This window comes from Podarcis bocagei (assembly GCF_964188305.1).
Source record: "Podarcis bocagei genome assembly, chromosome: 2".
Taxonomy (NCBI): domain Eukaryota; kingdom Metazoa; phylum Chordata; class Lepidosauria; order Squamata; family Lacertidae; genus Podarcis; species Podarcis bocagei.
Window position 1 is genome coordinate 22,150,502 of NC_138126.1, and position 9,051 is coordinate 22,159,552.

At 45.1% G+C, this 9,051-nt stretch overlaps 1 long non-coding RNA gene across 1 annotated transcript; it reads left to right on the forward strand.

Annotated features, from left to right (window-relative positions):
* The first annotated feature begins 4,557 nt into the window (after positions 1 to 4,557).
* On the forward strand, positions 4,558 to 6,851 carry LOC308581253. The gene is made up of 3 exons (XR_014004888.1): positions 4,558 to 4,792; positions 6,282 to 6,389; positions 6,708 to 6,851. It is a non-coding gene; the product is annotated as an uncharacterized lncRNA (long non-coding RNA).
* Positions 6,852 to 9,051: the final 2,200 nt, after the last annotated feature.

The following is a 9,051-nucleotide window of genomic DNA, read 5'->3' on the forward strand; positions in this document are numbered from 1 at the left end:
GAATTCCTCTTTGGTGGTTTCCCCCCTTTTCCATTTTTTGTACACATCCTTTTTTAATCTTAATTCAGTTAAAAGTTCTTTAGATAGCCACCCTGGCTTCTTTAGGCACCTTCCATGTTTCCGTCTCACTGGTATTGCCTGACGTTGTGCTTTTATTATCTCCCTCTTAACAAACTCCCAGCCATCATGAACTCCCTTTCCTTTTAGTATTACTGTCCATGGGATCTCACCCAGCACTTCCCTAAGTTTTATGAAGTCGGCTTTCTTAAAGTCAAGAAATTGAGTCCTAGTATGCTTGGCTGCTCCTTTCCGCTGTATAGTAAACTTCAGAAGAGCATGATCACTCGCGCCTAAGGATCCTTCCACTTCTACCCCACGAACCAGGTCATCAACATTGGTTAGGACCAGATCTAAAATGGCTGTTCCTCTTGTTGCTTCTCCCACTTTCTGGACAATGAAGTTGTCTGCAAGGCCAGTGAGGAATCTGTTTGACCTTATGCTCTTGGCTGAGTTTGACATCCAACAAATATCCGGGTAATTGAAGTCCCCCATTACTACTATCTCCCTTCCTTTTGCATGCTTGGCCATCTGTTCCAGGAAGGCATCATCTATGTCCTCCGTTTGGCTTGGGGATCTATAGTAAACTCCCACAATGAGGTCTCTGTTATTCTTCTCTCCCTTAATTTTGACCCAAATGCTCTCACTTTGGCTTTGAGGATCTAAATCTTGGATCTCTTCACAGGTATACACATCCCTGACATATAACACCACTCCTCCTCCTTTCTTGTCTGGTCTCTTTCTCCGAAATAGATTGTATCCCCCCATTATTACGTTCCAATCGTGGGACTTATCCCACCAGGTTTCAGTGATGCCTATTATGTCATATTTAGTTTGCTGTACCAAGAGCTCAAGCTCATCTTGTTTATTTCCCATGCTTTGCGCATCAGTGTACAGACATTGAAGTCCATTAATCATTCCCCCATGTCTCTTATTTAATGATTTTTTCCTCCCACCACTAGGTCTGCGTGCTGTTTGCTCCATTTGGTCTATGACATTTCGATGATCATCTTCATCAATTGATAGACTCCTACCTTCAGGAGCACTGTCTCCCTCCCCCACATTAGTCAGTTTAAAGCCCTCCTGATGAGGTTTCTGAGATTTTTGGCAAAAACATTTCTCCCAACCGTTGTGAGGTGCAGCCCATCGCTTGCCAGAAATCCATCTTCAAGAAACTGCAGTCCGTGATCTAAGAATCCAAACCGTTCCTGTTTACACCATTTGCGAAGCCAGCTGTTCACTTCCACTATTTTTCCCTCTCTCCCTGGGCCACGTCGTTCAACTGGGAGGACAGATGAGATGACAAGTTGTGCATTTAATTGCTTCAATTTCCTGCCCAGAGCCTCGTAGTCTCTTTTGATCTTCTGGAGGCTATTGCTTGCAGTGTCATTGGTTCCCACATGAACCAAGAGGAAGGGGTATTTGTCAGTGGGTTTTATGATTCCTTGCAGTCGTTCAGTTACATCTTGGATCTTAGCCCCGGGGAGACAGCACACTTCCCGAGACATCTTGTCAGGACCACAGATCACTGCTTCTGTTCCCCTCAGTAGGGAATCCCCTATCACCACTACACGCCTCCTCTTAGGTTTGGTCGGGGTTCTTCCATGAGCTGCCCGTTCCAAGGTCACCTGCACATTCCCTGAGGACTGACTTTGCTGCTCGTCTTCATATACCTGATCGACTGAAATGAGGGAGAGATCCTCAAATGGAGTCTGCTCTTCGTCTTCCATGCTAGGGGAGAGGACCTCAAAGCGATTGTGTATTTCTAAACAATCAGAACGAACCCTGGGCCTCCTACTTCTTTGAGTCACGTTTCTCCATATATATGGCTCCTGTGTTGATGAACTAGCCTCCTTCTCAGGGGAGTCCCCTGTCTCCTCCTTGGTGGAGACGGTGTGCTCTGTTGCTTCCAAGAAGAGCTCCAGATCTCTAATTCTTTGGAGCGTAGCTACACGTTCCTCCTGTTGCTGGACTTTGTCTTTTAAGAGGGCAATCAACATGCAATTGCTGCAGGTAAAGCTGCCTGCAACCTTTGGCAAGATGGCAAACATTGCGCAGGAACCGCAGGCGACTGCAGCTGTTCCCTCCCCCTCCATCTTGAGAACGTCGTTGGGGTGGCTACAGCGGTCCTCCATCATAAAAAGCGTGAAGACAGGACAAATAACTCCCCCCACAAAAAAACCTAAGTCTCCCCAACAAACGTTTGAGACTAGCGCCCCTAAATCTAAAAGATGGAATAAACTGCGCACGCCGCTAGGCGCACGCCGCTGCCCTGCTACCTCTGATAAGCTCCTCCCACAGCTAATCACCTTCCTCAACAGAAACCCTGCCCCCTCTGACCTTTGCACAGGGAGAACAGCTAATCAGCCAAAAAGAAACACACACACACAAGAAAACCCTTTTTGTTCCTTCTTCAACTGCTGCCCTGCTACCTCTGATAAGCTCCTCCCACAGCTAATCACCTTCCTCAACAGAAACCCTGCCCCCTCTGACCTTTGCACAGGGAGAACAGCTAATCAGCCACAAAGAAACACACACACACACACACACACACACAAGAAAACCCTTTTTGTTCCTTCTTCAACTGCTGCCCTGCTACCTCTGATAAGCTCCTCCCACAGCTAATCACCTTCCTCAACAGAAACCCTGCCCCCTCTGACCTTTGCACAGGGAGAACAGCTAATCAGCCACAAAGAAACACACACACACAAGAAAACCCTTTTTGCTCCTTCTTCAACTGCTGCCCTGCTACCTTCTTGGGCAAGGTGATTGAGCGAGTGGTTGCTGAACAACTCCAGGCATGCCTGGAAGAAGCGGACCATTTGGATCCCTTCCAGTTGGGATTCAGGCCTCATCATAGGACTGAAACTGCCTTGGTCACACTGGTTGATGATCTCCGGCGGGCTAGGGACAAAGGTGAGAGCTCTTTCCTAGTTCTGCTGGATCTCTCAGTGGCGTTTGATACATCGACCATAATATCCTTCTGGACTGTCTAGATGGGCTGGGAGCTGGAGGCACCGTCATACCACACCGTCAAGGAGTGGTTCCACTCCTTCCTCCTGGGCCGTTTTCAGAAAGTGGTGGTGGGGAATGAGGGTTCAGACCCCTAGGCTCTCACTTGTGGGGTGCCTCAGGGTTCTGTCCTCTCCCCCATTCTTTTCAACATCTACATGCAGCCGCTGGGAGAGATCATCAGGGGCTTTGGGCTGTGGGTTTGTCCATCAATATGCGGATGATACCCAGCTCTACCTCTCTTTCAAATCAGAACTAGTGAAGACGGTGAACATCCTGTGTGTCTGGAGGCGGTTGCAGGATGGATGGCGGCTAATGGATTGAGGTTGAATCCTGACAAGACAGAAGTACTGTTTTGGGGGGCAGGAGGCGGGCAGGTGTGGAGGACTCCCTGGTCCTGAATGGGGTAACTGTGTCCCTGAAGGACCAGGTGCGCAGCCTGGGAGTCATTTTGTACTCACAGCTGTCCATGGAGGCGCAGGTCAATTCTGTGTCCTTGGCGCTGTTTATCAGCTCCATTTGGTACGCAAGCTGAGACCCTACCTGCCCGCGGACTGTCTCACCAGAGTGGTGCATGCTCTGGTTATCTCTCGCTTGGACTACTGCAATGTGCTCTACGTGGGGCTACCTTTTAAGGTGACCCAGAAACTACAACTAAGCCAGAATGCAGCAGCTAGACTGGTGACTGGGAGCGGCCAGTGAGACCACATAACACTGGTCTTGAAAGACCTGCATTGGCCCCTAGTATGTTTCCAAGCACAATTCAAAGTGTTGGTGCTGAAATTTAAAGCCCTAAACGGCCTCGGTCCAGTATATCTGAAGGAGCATCTCCACCCCCATTGTTCTGCCCGGACACTGAGGTCCAGTGCCAAGGGCCTTCTGGTGGTTCCCTCACTGAGAGAAGCCAAGTTACAGGGAACCAGGCAGAGGGCCTTCTCGGTTGTGGCTCCCACCCTGTGGAACGCCCTCCCACCAGATGTCAAAGAGAACAACAACTAGCAGACTTTTAGAAGACATATGAAGGCAGCCCTGTTTAGGGAAGCTTTTAATGTTTGATGCATTTTATTATTTTGTTGGAAGCCGCCCAGAGTGGCTGGAGAAGCCCAGCCAGATGGTGAGATATAAATAATAATAAAGTATTATTATTATTATTAATCATCTGCAGGCTGGTTGAGAGTTGCCTGCTCGGCACATTGTACTATTACAATTGACACCTGGAGCTGGACAGAAAACCCTCGTGAGATAGCATCAGGCATCCCCTGAGGTCCGGGACATTCTGTACACCATTCAGCTGATCCCTCAGTCCATTTGGATTTGTCCTAACAATCAGCACTTTATGCCTGAAAGGGCCCAAGACAACCGTCGCCTTCACTCTCCGTTGCCCATCCGAGGGACCCTAGGATGTTGCCAGAGGCTTCTTGGACCTTTCAAGGCCACCAGGATGAACTGAGGAGCCAAGAGGGTTCCTCCCAGCCGTATATAATGGATATCTTGAACCTGGCTCCTCAAACTGAGCAGCGTGTTCCTGACCAGAGCTTGAGCAACTAAAACCGATCTGCCCTGCCATCCCGTAGTCTCTCAGCTGTCAGCCTTCGAAAGCAAAAAGGCTTCATACAAGAAGGTTTTCCGATGGGGCAGAGCTTGTTTCTTGAGAACCGCGGCCAACGTTTGGTTCAGGTCTGGCTACTTACGTTCTGTGTTCTGCTTTGCTTCAGGACTGGAGGTAAGTATGGTCCCCACCCACCAGTCCCTGAATAGGTACACTGAAACAGAAGTCACCTGACCCTTATATATAGTGGGAGGGTGGGGAGGGGTTTTTCTCAGGAGGGTAGTAGGAGGTGGGTGATTGACTCAATGGGTTTGGTAAGCCTGTTGACGACTGTTAATGACTGCAGTTAGTCCTGCAGGAAAACGCAAGGGATAGTATGCATATGATTAGCATATGTAATGAGATAGGAATCCAATATCTCTATTAAGACGAGGTCTATACATAGTTTTCAGTTTAGTGATAAGTTGTAATTCAGCAACTTCTAGGTTAAAGCCAGTTCTCAAGGTGGAATTCTGTACCTTTGAGCCAATTTCAGGGTAGAGTTCAGCCTCCCTTTTACCAGAGGGAGGAACATTTTACCAGAGGGAGGAAGACACTTTTAGTCGCTTTGAGGAGGGAACTGGAACTACAGTACCATTGAGAGTGTCTTAACCTATAGTATATTATCGTGGTATGGGAGCAGCTCTGAAACGGATAAAAAAGCTTTACAGAGAACAATTAAAATTGCCCAGAATGTTATTGGGCTCCGACTACCAACCCTGGATGAGATCTTCACGTCTCGCATTTTGAAGAAGTCACATAATATCCTGAGAGATCCCACTCACCCTGCTCACAACTTCTTTGAACTATTGCCTTCGGGCAGAAGATATAGGACAATGAAAACACGAACCACACGCCTTCTGAATAGTTTCTATCCAAGAGCTCTGATTGCATTAAATAATGATCTCAGGGCCAGTTGCAAGGTTTAGCAAGCAGAGAGCAGGAAGGAATGAGATAGGTTTTAGGTTATGCTTTAGGTGTTAGGTTATGTTATGCCTTAACAGGTTATGTTATATTCTGGATTTTATGTTTCTATAGATTATGTTTGAATAGAATGAGAGTGTCGGAGATACTTGCAAATGTATATGTGAATCCGGTCTTTGGGTGGGTGTTTGATTTTCGTTGTTGTGTATACTGTGTATATACGGACAATGACAATAAATTTATCTATCTATCTATCATCTATCTATCTATCTATCTATCATCTATCTATCTATCTATCTATCATCTATCTATCTATCTATCTATCATCTATCTATCTATCTATCTATCTATCTATCTATCTATCTATCTAACATGCTTTTCTCCTGGCTCCTGATCAAAGCATGAACATAGCAAGCTGCAGGACAGATCGTGCCATCTTTGGAAAAGAGCATCTAGTTGTCTAGGTGGAAGGAGTTGCTAGTCTCAGGGTACAGGAGCTTGCCACAAATTTGCGTACAATTTCCATCTCTTAATCTATACACAGAAATGCAAATTTAGTCTCACTTTCCAAGGGGGAAAGCATTCTTCTATTGTTGTTCTGGGATCGATTCTGACAGCTATGTGTGCCAGCAGGATTTTGGTGGTTTAGGACATTGAATATTGGTTGGTTCCTACCCAAATGAAATGCTGTCTCTTACAGCAGATGCTGTGAACTGCAGAAAATGCAAGTCACTTAGTCCTGGCAAGCCATGCGAACCGAAGGGGAAGACATGTGAGGGACCATTCTGTATTATGGTAGAGACTTATGGTAAGTATTTCTTGTCGACATCCTTCCTTTTTCTATGCTGGGACTAGGACGACCTGAGATTTAAGGGTCGGTTGTTTTTTTTTAAAAGGACATGTATCTTTCATAAGTTTTAACTTTATTTTATTTTAATGTTGACATTTTAGTAGTTTTAGCAGCATAAATACAAAATTCTGTTTAAGTGCACATTTTAAAATGATGTCTAAAATGTAATTTACTTTGATGTGGAGTATCTCTTGATACAGACTATGGACTAATTCAGTAAAATTCTCTTCATTCACTAGTTAATATCAACATAAGTATTTCTCTTTCTCTCGCCAGGTCAAAGCGGTGAAGTGATTAATTATGTCAAAGAATGTGGTGCTGACAGTTGGAAAGAATTCTGTGGAAAAGTGATGCCAGGGAAAGTGAAAAAGACAGTAGCATGCTGCCATACTGACTTATGTTTTGACTGATCTTACTATTCTAAAGTTGTTTACCCCTATCCAGAAACCTCATGGTAAAAGGGTGGGTAACAAATCGTTCTCCTTCTCTTTCTCCTTTGAGAGACGTAATATTAGAAGATTTCATATCCTTTCCTTTCAATGGATTCAAGTCAAATGACAGACAAAAGCCCCACACAAATATTCTGATGCCACTTCCAAAAATCACATTCAGGGGATGTTCCACACCCAACAGCCTCATCGTCCTCCACAAAATGGTGGCTGACTGTGTGACCTGGGGAGTCTTCTGTATTTGCGGAGGGCTGCCATATATCTTAGACCAATGATTTTCCAGCACCCTAAGTGCATTGGGAAGCCTCCATGAGCACAGGAAACCCCCCAATTTGGCTATCCATACTTGTTAATCAAACACTCATTCAGTTCACAACTTCATTTCTCCTTCCTGCTCCCGAGAGGAGGACCACTCATTTGTGCTCACTCATTTATGCACTCCTTCACTGTCTGATAGTTTGAAAAGTAACTTCCCCATGCAAAAGTGCATAATTGACTTGGGTACTGGGGTGGGGTGGGACGTTCCTTGGAGAGTTGATAGACATGCCTCTTTATCACTCGCCAATCCCTGCTTGAACTTGGGAAATCACAGAAGATTTTATCAAATATACTAACCTGTGCTAGGGATGGTGACAAGGTTCATTGAAAGCAAATACAAGTACAAACTTGGGTGGTGCTTCCATGCTCTGGAGCAGAAGCATCTACCCCAACCAATTGCAATGTTTTGTTTCAGATTAGGGCACCAATTTTTGAAAAACCTCTTTTCACACCAATATTCTCCCTCACTGCTCTCAGTCTTGCACTCAAAACTCTGTGATCTCTAAACAACCATAGGAAAGCAACAAATCCCATCCCTAGGCTGTGATTTTGCATTTTGCAGAACAGCATGCAACCTAACTCTGGGAGCAGTCCTGATTGGCCAGCCCTTAATTGCCTTGTTAGAGCATCCCATCCCATACTCACGGCCAGGATGGTCAGCTAAGGAGCTGGAACTTCTCCTGGACCCTGTCCATCAGATTCTCAATTCCTCTCTTCCTGGAGCTCATGGAACCCTGCTCCTCCAAGGCTTCTTGGGCAGAGAGAGTTTGTTCTCTGTTGTCCTTCCTGAACATTGCAATGCAAGTGGAACGTAGCAAAGCTTTTAAGTAGTTTGGACTGGTGGGAGTTCTAGGTGGCCCATCAACATAGAGTTCAATAATAACAGTTTAAATTACTGCTAGTTTTGCATGCAGAATAACGTAAGAATAATACCTTGTGATATTGTTTTATTGGATGCTTCAATGCTTTCTTTCAATAAAGTTTGTAAGTGAACTTGTGGTCTGTATTCTGTATTGCTTCCAGTCTCTTATCTGGTTTCAAAATGGTGTCCAAATGTATGCAAACACAGACCAAAACCTGCTCTTGACAGCAGCAACCATCATGCAAACCATCATACTTCCTTTCAATAAAGTTTAAAAATCAAGTTGCAGTCTGTATTCTATTTTGGTTCCTGTGTAATTATTGTAACTCGAACACAAAAGAAATCGCTGTACCTTATCTTTTCCTTTCCTCAAGACTGAGGGAATTTTAATGAGAAAGTACAACTGGTGTGGGGTGCTGGTGCTTCATGGATGCACAGGAAACTGAGAAACCTACTAAAGGGCAAGCAAGCAAAAGAAGGAAGCAGCTGGAGGGAATTACTAATGGTCTTAGTTGTCTCTATTCCAATGCACAGAGTATGGAAAACAAACAAAGTCCTCAGTGATAGTTTTGAGGAGAAGTGAGTAAGATGTGGACTAGGTGATACTATGGTTAGGTGAATTTGTAGCTGGCTGATTGACTAAACACAAAAAACACTTACCAATATTTGGATTTCCCTGGGCAAGATAAAGTGATTAACAATTTTATAGAAGCAAGTATTTTATTATTCCTTAGGTTTATGGGACCACTGGGAACAGCAAAAACGTACTATTGTGGCACAAGGGGGATTCACATACACCCTTTAGTTCTGGGGAAATATGCCCCTAGGCCCTTATTGGCTGAGGGAAACTCTACTCTGGCATCAGGTGCTCATAGAAGCCTGGGACATTCTGTATATCCCATTTCGATTTGTCTGAAAAATCAGTACATTATGCACCTAACATCTTAAGGAATTACTACCCGCATCCCTGTTCCTCTTCAGGGCCACCCAA